Here is a 13,584-nt window from a genome sequence, read left to right as displayed (position 1 = left end):
GCTGAAATGAACACTAGGGTACATGTATCCTTTTGAATTATCGTTTTCTCAGGGTATATGCCCAGTAGTGGGATTGCTGGGTCATATAGTAGTTCTAATTTTCATTTTTTAAGGAACTGTTCTCCACATTGGCTGTATCAATTTACATACCCATCAACAGTGCAAGAGGGTTCTTTTTTCTCCATACCCTTCCTGCATTTATTGTTTGTAGATTTTTTTTAAATGATAGGCATTCTGACTTTGTGTCTCGTGGTTTCTTGAGCTTGCTTCTAGCTGCAGTGTTTGCTCCTTTCCAAGCATGAATTAATACACAGTAGTTTGTTTCAATATTACTACAATGAAGACATAGAATTCTTTATCTCTCTCTACACCTGGAGTGACATTAACAGGAGTGGAATGCTAGTATTTATTAAGCCATTTTTTATTTCTACTAATAGCCCAGAAATGGCTATCAGTCTGTAAAATGCTTTCAGCATTCAACTTCTGCTACTTTCAAGTCAGAGGTGAAACATCATAAGAGAAGAGAGAATTAGGGCAGAGACAGAATATGAAAAGAGGATGGGATGAGGATGGAACAGCTTTACAAATGAGAATATTTGAGCTTTATATTATAGGTACATTTGTTACTCATGGCTCTTAATAATCAAAATATTTTGAAGAACATTTCCTATGGTAAAGGTTCTGTTGTCCACATGAGCATCTACATATTTTACTTGATTTTAATGCAGCATTTATTGGGATGCTTTCATATTTTCAAAACCCTAATTTTAAAAATCAATTTTTGGATGTAAATATACACACCTTGTAGTGTTTTATGTATGTGTGGTTGGGTATGTGTGTGTAATATGTGTATGAATGCATAGGTGCGTGTGTATGTAAGTAGGTGTGAAAGTGTTAATCACTCAGTCGTGTCTGACTCTTTGTGACCTCATGGACCGTAGCCTGCCAGGCTCCTCTGTCCATGGAATTCTCCAGCCATGAATAATGGAGTGGGTTGCCATTCCCTTCTCCAGGGTATCTTTGCAACCCTGGGATCAAACCCTGGTCTCCTGCATTGGAGGTGGATTCTTTACTGTCTAAGTAACCAGGAAAGCTTATGTAAGCAGGTGCGCATGTTATGTAGGAGCTGTGCATATGTATAGGAACGTGCATGTATATAAGTGGGTGTTTATGTGTGTAAGTATGTAGATATGTACGTGTGTATGTATATATGTTCATGTTTCTGTTTATTTTTGTGTTTATATGTGTATATGTACATATGTGTGTGCCTGTGTGTAAGTGGGTGTGTATGCATGTGGATATGTGTGTGTCTGTAATTCTTTTTGTTTGTGGTATATACATTCAAATGTCACAAATGTGGCACATGTGACAGCTGCCACAGGATCAAAGTTTTCATGTTTGTTATGCTTTTTAAGCACTATAACCTCAATTTTCTGTACCAGGATGTTTGGAAGACATAAAGTTACAAAATGGATGATCTAGTTGGTACATTTAACTGACAATAATCTATTTGTTGACAGTTCCTGTTAAAGTGAATATCATTTTTTTTTCTTGTTTTTATATCAGCTAAGTTTTCACAAAGGTGATTTTTTATTCTAAAAACATACTAACTTGAGCAGTGTTACAGTTATCAAGTTTGGAAAGTATGATATATCTCCATGCCTATGATCATTATTAGCATGCTGAATTCTTGTTTTATTTTACTTCTTTTTGGTGTTATTGTTGGGAGTCTTTATGCTAAGTGACACAATCACTGGAGATAGAGAGTTTTTACTCCATAATGGCTGAAACTGGGACCAAGAAAAAATTGTCCTGGATACAGGTTTGAAGCTAAGAGAAGGTCTTCAGACCTGTGGTGTCTGCTGAAAAGTATTAAATAAATGAATTAGATTTTTAACCTTACAAATGGCTTCTTAAATGAAAGAACCATTCTAACTCACATTTTTATAAACAGAAATAACTACTTGCAACTTCATTTTTTTCCATTTTTAACTTAGCATTCTAAAATAAATGTTCTGGAATGGAAAACAAGATGAAATAAGGGACATAGTTTGTGAGCTCCATATATGATGGGATAAAGGGGTGAGGATGTCTTCTTTCAGATCCAAACTCAAAATATCCCTTAGTAGAAGGTTTCTAGATTATAAAAAGAATTTACCAAAAGCCAATGGGTTTATTAATGTTATAGTCTTCATAAGAACTAGTTCTAGCAATGTTTAAAACTATGTGTTTTTCCTTCGCTTATATCTGCTCACATCTTTATTATTTTTTCCCTCTTCTTTCTTTTGATTTAGCTGTTCTTTTTCTTGCGTACATGAATGAATGCTTAGATTATTGTTTTTAAGCAATTATTTTCAGATATGAAGATTTAAGGCTATATATGTCCCTCTAAGCCATTCCACAAGATTTTCCATTATTTCATCATCTTTCAGCTCATAATATTTAAAAAATATCTGTTACATTTTATTCTTTGATCATTGGATTATGTAGATTGCTGTTTCACAGTTTTCAAGCATAAAAATGTTTTTAGTTGCCACTTTGCTATTGATTTCTAGCTTAATCCCACTGGGGTCATAGAAAGCACTCCATGATTTCATTCCTTTGAAATTGTGGAGGCTTGAGTTATGGCCCAGTGTTTGGCCAATTTTCACAGATGTTCTGTGTACATATAGGGAAAGAACATGTAATTCTGAAGAATTGAACATAGTATTCTTCCTGAAAAAGAAAGTGTTAGTTACTCAATTGTGTCCAAGTCTTTGTGACCCCATGGATTGTAGCTTGCCAGGCTCCTCTGTCCATGGAATTCTCCAGGCCAAAATGCTGGAGTGGGTAGCTATTTCCTTCTACAGGGGATCTTCTCAACCCAGGGATTGAACCCTGGTCTCCCACACTGCAGGAAGATTCTTTACCAACTGAGCCACCAGGGAAGTTCTGTCCATTAGATTCAAGTTCTGTCTAATCTACTCATTTAACCTATCCACTAAGTTCCTAATTTCAATTATTATATTTGTAAGTCTTAAAATTCCTGTTTAATTGTTTTATATATGTTTAGTTTTCCGCTGGCTTCCCAGGTGGCTCAACAGTAAAGAATCCACCTGCCAATGCAGGAGATGCAGGTTCCTTTCTTGGTCCAGGAAGATCTCCTGGAGGAGGAAATGGCAACCCAATCCAGTATTTTTCCCTGGGAAATACTATGGACAGCGGGCTACAGTTCATGGAGTCATAAAGAGTTGGATACGACTTAGCAACTGAACAACAAAGTTCTTCACTAAATTGCTTAACCCTTTCTTCACCAGATCTGCTTCAGTTATTTTAATTTTCCCCTCTGGATGTTGATTAAATTTTTCATTTTATTAAATATAAATTTTGTTTCTAACTTACTTGTTCTTATTTTATTTCTTTGTGATTATCTCTAGACCTTCATTTTTATTCTTACAAATTTATTTCATTGTCTCATTCATGTTTTAGATTTTCAAAACTTCTTATTGTCTCAGTTTTCTTGGTGCAGAATTTTAATTCTCCTCCCTTCATAGAGTCCTTGTGTTGTTTGCAGTTTTTTAATTCATTTTCTTCTACAGTGTTTTTGATTTGTCTTTATAGAAGTCTTCTATGGTTTGTGTTAGGTCTGGGATTTGATTTGACCTTATTAAGTCTAATAAGTTAGCTTTATTCTGGTAATGCAAAGCTAGTTTCATATTTGAAAATCAATCAGTGTAATCTACTATGGTAAGAGTTCAACGAATAAAAGCAGGATGATCATATCAATTAATGCATAACAATCATTTGAGAATAATTAATACCCAATCACTTAGAAAACTCAGTAATATCCTCAGCCTGATAAAGAACATCTACAAAAATCCCGACAGCAGCATGCTTAGTGACTGAATGTTTTCCCTGTAAGATCAGGAACAAGGTAATTTCCGTTTTCACTACTCTTTGTAGGGGACTCCACGATGAGGCCATGTATTTAACTATTAACGTAATTCAGCACACAGTTAAACTTTGCATTTCATTTTCAGCAGTATCAGTCCTGTGGCTACAAGAAATAAGAGATTTTTTTTTTTTAGGGCTGATATGGAAGCCATCTGGTTCTGAGACCATCTGAGCTGAGAATTAAAAGGCCTGAGCTTGTTCTTTTTAATATATAAATAATTATAATCAAATTAATTCATCCCACATCGCAACCATCGCAACCACTGCTGTAATGGTCAAGGGCAACAATCACTTGGGCTCCCAAAGCACATGTTTCAGTTGGCGCTTCATCACAGTTAACCACGGGTGGTTAGTGTGGATTAATTAAATTTTCTGTCACTGCCTGCCATGGATTATAAGCATCTCATCTTCCATTAGGCAGGAGCTCAGCACCATGCCAAGCCCAACAGCATGAGCAGACTAACTCCCAAACCCATCTTTATGGTCTATCTTCTGAGACCACTTTTGCTTTCAAATTGGTCCAATCACGGCCGGAAATCCAGTGATTTAAACAGAGGAAATGAAAGGAATTATCACACCATGATAGAAAATAACTCTAGAAATGGAAGGAGAACTCTAAAGGTACCTCATGGCTTAGGGAGAGGACCCAAGGCTGGACAGCTTGGAAAGGGAATTTGAACCTTGTTGAATAAGATGTGGTTACAGATCACCACTGGAGAGGGGTTTTCTGAATTGCCCAAGCTAGAGCTATTCCACAGTCACTGAAAAAGCAGAAGTAATACTCTGGAGCATATGTGAGCAGAAGCTTGTAAGCAGGCATTCAGAGGGATTTGGGTACTACTGTAAACACCCTTGAACCTTGGAGTTATACTGGACTTGGTCTGCAGAAATCAAGCATACTTGTGTGTATGGCTCAGGCCAGGATGGCTCTGGTCCACTGTGTGGGATGAAGCTCAGGCACTCAGCTTATCAGCTATCAGCTTGGTGTGACTGCTTAGCTGAGAAGAGGGTGCTGGGAGCCATGACCTGGACTGGGGCAGCCCTTTGCTCTCTGGGGCTCCCTGCTGTTCTGTTGCCTGGATCAAGAGTTGGAGAAAGAGTGCTGTGTAAGCCACACTCTGAAAAATCACATACAGTAAATAAAAAAATCATACTCCCATGAGGCTGGTGAATGAGTATAAAGAACCATGAAGAAAAACTTCTTTTTCCTGCAATGTCTCTCCAGAGCATTCTACTAACAAAACTTAACATCAAGTCATCAACAGAAACATTTAAATGCCCAGATCCATTGTCTTGGATTAGGCAATTAAGTAAAAATTTGTAGTGGAGAATCATTAAATTGATAACACCACACCTCTTACCTTTTACCATTTCTCTCACACACAGACCTCATATATATGTTATTGTAAGAATACATAGTATCTATGAAAAATTAAAATATATGCTTTTCAATATAATATACATATATATGTTATTGTAAGTATAATTAGTGTCTAAGGAAAAATTAAAATATATACTTTTCAATAAAATATACTCAGTCATAAGTACATTAAAGATATAATGTTGTGGTCAGATGCATTTATCTGTAAGGGAAATAAATGTGATTGTGGTGTTGAGTGCAGAATGATGTGGGGGTCTTGGCTTAAATATCTCAGGGTCACTGGTGAAGTGATTTTTTCCAATATGGAAACAACTGTTGATAAATTTCAAGTAAATAAAAATAATCTTTTGATTATAAGCAGCAGTCGCATTCTACATACATTAAGCATGTGTAAAAATCTTTTGTAAATACATAAAAACAGGATTGGTTCTAGATTCTTGCTGTAGTATAAGGGTCTGGCATTAAGCTTTTGATTGCCAAGGCATCCATTTCAAAAGACACCCTTCTTGAATAAACATTTTGCAGCTGTATGACACAGCTACCGGCAAAGCAACCAGATAAGGAATTAGGCTGCTTCCTTTGTATTTCCCCTTTCAGATAGCCTTGCATAACCTAGATAACTGATCGCTTGAGTGATTCCATTTCTTCCTTCCTGTGCCCTAATTCACACTCTTATGCTTTAAATTGGTCTTCCCAGGTGGTGCTGCTACTTGTAAAGAACCTGCCGTGTCAATGTGTCATTGTAGGAGATGTAAGAGACAAGGGTTCGATCCTTGTGTTGGGAAGATCCCCTGGAGGAGGGCATGGAAACCCACTCCAGTATTCTTGCCTGGAGAATTCCATGGACAGATGAGCCTGGTGGGCTATGGTCCATAGGTTTGCAAAGAGTCAGATGTGACTGAAGTGACTTAGCATGCACACACTTGCTTTAAATTAGATTAGAAGTTTGGGCTTGACATGTGCACACTGCTATATTTAAAATAAATAACCAACAGGGACTTACTGTATAGCAAAGGGAACTTTGCTCAATGCTCTGTAATAACCTAAATGGGAAAAGAATTTGAAAAATAATGGATAAATGTATACGTGTAACTGAATCACTTTGCTGTACACCTGAAATTAACACAACTTTGTACATCAACCATACTCTAATATAAAATAGAAATGAAAAAAGTAGCTAATATGGAGTGAATCTGCAAAGTTTTAGACATTCCACCCTCTGATTCTAATAAAAGCAGAGCTCCACTCTCTTCCCACTCTCTCCCTCTCAATTCACTACCTTACTGCATGTTCTTTAGGACCTGTGAATAACAAATAATGTTTCTCAAAGTTCCCTGATGATTTTTGCTAATCATAACAATCATAATAAGAACCACAAGGGCCAGTCTAAGCACAACAGTGGCAGCAGAAATGTCTTTGGGGGCCTGTTATGAGTAATACAGGCCCAGATGAGTACCCCAGGTTTTCTTAGACAAGAGCATCATTATCAAAAGAGAGGGAAAGACAAAACCTTTATAAACACAGTTTTTTCACCCATATGAATGTGTATTTGAACAATCAGATGTTGACTGTGATAACTCCATGTGTGACAAGATGCATAGTATCCCTGACCTTTACCCACTAAGTGCCAATCATGGGTCCAAACATGCATAATTTCATTACTTTTCCAAATGACCCTTGGAATTCAGCCCTCCTCAAGCCCTGGGAACCACTGCCCTATGTCCTCTGTGTTTCTTTGCATTGCAATTCTGCTTTCTTTCAGGTTCCCCTTTGGCGCTCAGGGTGTCTGTCTTCTTACCTATGTTTTTACTTCAGAAGGAAGCTTGATGTTAAAGAGGATGGCTCCCCACTACAATAAATGATACCTATACCACAGGGAAACACATGTGGACAAATGATCGGTCTGGTAACCTTCCTTTTCCTATATGTCATGTCCTTGGGGAGATCAGAGCTGTGTCCCAATCCTTACCATTGCTCTATTGTGACCCATTTGTTTCTTCAAAGATGCTGTTTAAGATGCTTTCACTGATGCTGTTTTTCCTGTATATTGTGATCGTTTTTCTTGGCTTTGGAGTTGAACTGAGCTGTGTTAAACTATGAATATACACTCAGTAATTGCCTAATTTTGTTATATCACATCTCTCAGCTTGAGTTTTACTATCCCTAAAATAAAGATGGTATTTCCAACATATTAGTAACACATTAGAATGAATTACACAAGAATTTACATGTAAAATATCTATGATATATCTGACAAAATATAGGTGCTTAATAAATGATAGTTTATTATTATCATTGATAATACCATTGTTACTTTCTATTAAGACTAGGGCAGCATGAAAGTAAATATACCCTTTTCCCAGTACATAGATATAGGCAAGGATACCAAAGGATGCTTACTCGTATTTTATTGAACTCTGCTGTGAACATGATACCAGTTTTTCATCAAACACTTTTAAGCTCTTCAGTTTCAGTTCAGTTCAGTTGCTCAGTCGTGTCCCACTCTTTGTGACCCCATGGCACGCCAGGCCTCACTGTCCATCACCAACTCCCAGAGTTTACCTAAACTCATGTCCATTGAGTTGTTGATGCTATCCAACCATCTTATCTTCTGTCATAACCTTCTCCTTCCACCTTCAGTCTTTCCCAGCATCAGGATCTTTTGCAATGAGTCAGCTTTTCGCATCAGATGGCCAAAGTTTTGGAGTTTCAGCTTCAACATCAGTCCTTCCAATGAACATTCAAGACTGATCTCCTTTAGGATGGACTGGTTGGATCTCCTTGTAGTCTAAGGGACTCTCAAGAGTCTTCTCCAACACCACAGTTCCAAAGCATCAATTCTTCAGCACTCAGCTTTCTTTATAGTCCAACTCTCACATCCATACATGACTACTGGAAAAACGATAGCCTTGACTTGACAGACCTTTGTTGACACAGTAATGTCTCTGCTTTTTAATATGCTGTCTGGGTTGGTCATAATTTTCCAGCCAGAGAGTAAGCGTCTTTTAATTTCATGGCTGCAGTCACCATCTGCAGTGATTTTGCAGCCCCCCCAAATAAAAATCTGCCACTATTTCCCCATCTATTTGCCATGAAGTGATGGGACCAGATACCATGATCTTAGTTTTCTGGATGTTGAGCTTTAAGCCAACTTTTTCACTCTCCTCTTTCACTTTCATCAAGAGGCTCTTTAGTTCTTCTTGACTTTCTGCCATAAGGGTCATATCATCTGCTTATCTGAGGTTATTGATATTTCTCCCAGCAATCTTGACTCCAGCTTGTGCTTCCTCCAGCCCAGCGTTTCTCATGATGTACTCTGCATATAAGTTAAATAAGCAGGGTGACAATATACAGCCTTGACGTACTCCTTTTCCTATTTGGAACCAGTCTGTTGTTCCATGTCCAGTTCTAACTGTTGCTTTCTGACCTTCATACAGATTTCTCAAGAGGCAGGTCAAGTGGTCTGGTATTCCCATCTCTTTCAGAATTTCCCACAGTTTATTGTGATCCACACAGTCAAAGGCTTTGTCATAGCCATTAAAGCAGATATAGATGTTTTTCTGGAACTCTCTTGCCTTTTCAGTGATCCAGCGGATGTTGGCAATTTGATCTCTGGCTCCTCTGCCTTTTCTAAAACCAACTTAAACATCTGGAAGTTCTCGGTTCACATATTGCTGACACCTGGCTTGGAGAATTTTGAGCATGACTTTACTTACGTGTGAGATGAGTGCAGTTGTGCGATAGTTCTAGCATTCTTTGGTATTGCATTTCTTTGGGATTGGAATGAAAACTGACCTTTTCCAGTCCTGTGGCCACTGCCGAGTTTTCCAGATTTGTTGGCATATTGAGTGCAGCACTTTCACAGCATCATCTTTTAGGATTTGAAATAGCTCAACTGTAATGCCATCACCTCCACTAGCTTTGTTCGTAGTGATGCTTTCTAAGGCCCACTTGACTTCACATTCCAGAATGTCTGGCTCTAGGTGAGTGATCACACCATCGTGATTATCTGTGTCGTGAAGATCTTTTTTGTATAGTTCCTCTCAGTATTCTTGCTACCTCTTCTTAATATCTTCTGCTTCTGTTTGGTCCATACCATTTCTGTCCTTTATCATGACCATCTTTGCATGAAATGTTCCCTTGATGTCTCTAATTTTCTTGAATAGATCTCTAGTCTTTTCTATTCTATTGTTTTCCTCTATTTCTTTGCATTGATCACTGAGGACTGCTTTGTTATCTCTCCTTGCTATTCTTTGGAACTCTGCATTCAGATGGGTATATCTTTCCTTTTCTCCTTGCTTTTCACTTCTTTTCATAGCTGTTTGTAAGGCCTCCTCAGACAACCATTTTGCTTTTGCATTTCTTTTTCTTGGGGATAGTCTTGATCTTTGTCTCCTGTACAATGTCACAAACCTCTGTCCATAGTTCATCATGCACTCTGTCTACCAGATGTAGTCCCTTAAATCCATTTCTCACTTCCATTGTATAATCATAAGGGATTTGATTTAAGTCATACCTGAATAGTCTAGTGGTTTTCCCCACTTTCTTCAATTTAAGTCTGAATTTGGCAATAAGGAGTTCATGATCTGAGCCACAGTCAGCTCCCGGTTTTGTTTTTGCTGACTGTATAGAGCTTCTCCATGTTTGGCTGCAAAGAATATAATCAATCTGATTTTGGTATTGACCATCTGGTGATGTCCATGTGTAGAGTCTTCTCTTATGTTGTTGGAAGAGGATGTTTGCTATGACCAGTGTGTTCTCTTGCCAAAAACTCTATTAGCCTTTGCCCTGCTTCATTCTGTACTCTAAGGCCAAATTTGCCTGTTACGTCAGGTGTTTCTTGACTTCCTACTTTTGCATTCCAGTCCCCTGTAATGAAAAGGACATCTTTTTTGGGTGTTAGTTATAAAAGGTCTTGTAGGTCTTCACAGAACCGTTCAACTTCAGCTTCTTCAGTGTTATTGTTTGGCACATAGACTTGAATTACCGTGATATTGAATGGTTTGCCTTGGAAACAAACAGAGATCATTCTGTCGTTTTTGAGATTGCATCCAAGTATTGCATTTTGGACTCTTTCGTTGTCCATGGATTGCCATTTCCTTCTCCAAGAAGGACTTCCCTGGTGGCTCAGATGGTGGCTCAGTCTGCCTACAATGTCGGATACCCAGGTTCAATCCCTGGGTCAGGAAGATCTCCTGGAGAAGGAAATGGCAACCCATTCCAGTATTCTTGCCTGGAAAATCCCACGACAGAGGAGCCTGGTAGGCTACACTCTCCGTGGGGTCGCAAAGAGTTGGACACGACTGAGCAACTTCACTTTTACTTTTCACTTTCACTTTCTCCAAGAGGGAGATAGTTTGCTTTCATTTACAAAGGGTAGACTTTAATGAGAAGGAGCATTTCATTTGGTTACAAAAATAGGTATGTACATTCACATATAAATTTATGCATTGATCATAGACTTCTAGTCTGAGTAATATTACTTTCTAAAAACGTTTTTTTGTTTGTTTGTTTGTTTGTTTGTTTTTGCTGATGGTACTCCAATTTATGGGCTTCTCTAATGGCTCAGCAGTAAAGAATCAGCCTGCCAATGCAAGAGTTGACAGAGGTGTGGGTTCAATCCCTGGATGTGGAAGATGCCCTGGAGAAAGAAACGACAACTCACTCAAGTCTTCTTTCCTGGGAAATCCCCTGGACAGAGGAGCTACAGTCCATGGAGTCACAAAAGAGTCAGATATGACTGAGTGACTGAACAACAGCTCCAATTACATTTATGCAAATAATTCCAGTAAACTTTAAAACTTTTGTTGACCCAAAACAGAAAAAAACCCACATGTATACTGTACCCAAAGAGTTGAACTTCCTTCTTTTTACTTTTTCATGCAAATATTCTTGATGGCTTTCATTTCCAAAGGTAAACAACAATTACACAGAAATGCACATTATACTCCATGGGAGCTGTCCTTTCAGGAACTAGGTTTTGAGCTGTAGAGGCTCCCACTGTATCTCCTGAAGGTCATGGTAAGATGTTTAAATTGCAGATACAGCTGTGTGATCACTGAATTCTCCTAAGAAGCATCTTTCTTTTTATTTTTACTTATATATGTTTTCTTTTAAGTGTCTCAAAGAAGCCTGAGGCATTGTAGATCCTTTGGGTACTTTGAATGTTTTTGTAAAGTTTTAATGGCATCAAATGAATTGACATTTGATCACACACAGAAAATTTTAGCTTATACTTTCATATTCATTTAATGGCTTTCAATAGACTTTCAAGGTTCCTAGGAACCTATACAGAAAATGACTCTTTGAAAATGAAAATACATCACTCTGTGTTTGTTATAAATATGTTATCAAAATATAAGAAAATCTGTTAGTACAGAAAAACAAGTAGAAGAATGCCAAACAGTTGTGTAGCAAGAGACCATGTCTAGTATTTTGCTCTGTCATCCACCCTGCATTTTAAGAGAAACATTGAATATTTCTAGAATAAAGTGATCTGCATGGTAGACTCTACAGAAACAAAGTCAAGTGATTATTATTTTAAGAAACTGCCTTTGTTTAAGATACAGAAGAATATAAAACAAAATTAGGACCAATTTTGAAAATGACATTATTTTTAGAAGCAAATTTCATCACAATAGACCTTATTTTGTAACAATTATATCAGTCCAAAAGGGAGATAGTGTATTTCTTAGTGTATGACTTTAAGTAAAGGCTTTTCTCTCCCCTCCAGGAATCACTGATGTCATATTGTGTATCAGCTTCAGATGGAACATCAGATCAATGTCTTTCAAGTTTCCTTTTAATGTTGGTGTTCTGTGTTTTTAATAGAGATCAATATAGAGCCTTAGTTGTGGTAGATCTACAGTATTTGTTAAATTCTACTGTGAATTAATGTCACTTAAGTTTATTGATGGTCTTTGATTCATGGGATGCTTATTATTTTCATGTAATAAAAAATAGAGTAGGAAATTTATTTTCCATCCAAGGAATTCCCATTGCATTATCACCAATGCAGTTGTTACTTCACCTGAGATACCCTCTCCAGCTCCCTCATTCATAGGAACTGGATGCCATCTCTGTCACCTTTAGAACATTGGAAAATTTGTACATGCACAGAGATCTAATATGCACATATACTTACACATATAAACATGCACATACCTGGATATATATCCACCCGTGTAAATATTTTACTCGTTTATTCTTTCAATAAATGTTTTTTCCCCATAATTATGACTTTTCTTATAACTAATCACTCGTGTGATTTTTAACAATGATAGAACCCTAAGCACACCATAGGCAGACTTTAAAGCAGAGTGTATCTTAAAATGAACATATTATAAAGATGGAAAATATATTTAGAAAACTTAAAGAAAGCAACTTGATAATTCCAGAATTAGTACTTAGGAATTATGTGACTTCCATAAGACAACTAAATAACCCTTTAATATATGTACAGTAAAATTTCTATTTCTTTGAAAGAAAATCAGAATCACATGACTTTGGATAAATGTGCCTATTGGCTCTTAATTTCGCATGCTCTGAATCACATGACTATATGATGCACACCACAACCTTTTCCAAGCTATCTAATCCATATCAGGGCTTTGCTTGATTGTTTCTGGCTATTTCAGTGTTCTTGCCAATTGGTTGTATTGCTCTTACATTTCTTTAAGACTTTAGAATAGTATTAGCTTATCATCAACAATAAATCATGTTCAGCTTAGGAAAGGAGAAATTGAGTTATTGTTGTTGACAAGGTGATACTTTAGCATAATATTTCCTGCAGAATCAAAAAAGCTGAACTTGAGTTATTACTGATGACAGGGTAATACTGTGCTAATGGAACACTAAAGACACCCTGCATCCTTGATGCAAATTAAAAATGGATCAAACACCTTCTAAGAGAAAAGTCTACCCTCTTTCTTTGAAATAGACAAGAAGAAATACTATCTACTAGGAATGTGAAAGATTTAGATTGACAATAAATGTATCATTTTAGAAGTGTGTTTTGATATCAGTAACTATTCATTTATTTTCTTACTGATTTACTCAGCCTGCACTATTGTCTGGGCTTCCCTGGTGGCCCTGGTGGTAGAGAATTTACCTGCTAATGCAGGGTATATGGGCTTGATCCTGGCTTAGAAAGAGTCTCTGGAGAAGGAAATGGCAACCCACTCCAGTATTCTTGCCTGGGAAATCCCATGGCCAGAGGAGTCTGGTGGGCTATAGTCCATGGGGCTGCAAAAGAATCAGACATGACTTAG

At 37.4% G+C, this 13,584-nt stretch overlaps 1 protein-coding gene across 11 annotated transcripts in view; it reads left to right on the top strand.

The window, feature by feature from the left end:
• The window catches only part of LOC145538561 (uncharacterized), an 85,494-nt gene extending 72,162 nt beyond the window's left edge, over positions 1–13,332 (top strand). For 2 of the 11 annotated variants that reach the window (XR_014077031.1, XR_014077040.1), the window contains 2 exons: positions 7,077–7,215; positions 10,887–13,332. The gene's annotated coding sequence lies outside the window, so the exon portion shown is untranslated. Of the gene's footprint in view, positions 1–7,076; positions 8,624–10,883 lie in introns of those variants that run through there. The other 9 variants (XR_014077022.1, XR_014077036.1, XR_014077030.1 and 6 more) reach the window with 6 other exon arrangements.
• Positions 13,333–13,584: the final 252 nt, after the last annotated feature.

This window comes from Giraffa tippelskirchi, chromosome 1, assembly GCF_054371585.1.
Source record: "Giraffa tippelskirchi isolate mGirTip1 chromosome 1, T2T-mGirTip1v1.2.pri, whole genome shotgun sequence".
NCBI lineage: Eukaryota > Metazoa > Chordata > Mammalia > Artiodactyla > Giraffidae > Giraffa > Giraffa tippelskirchi.
Note: the sequence above shows the minus strand (reverse complement) of the source record. Positions and strands in the feature narration are given on the sequence as shown.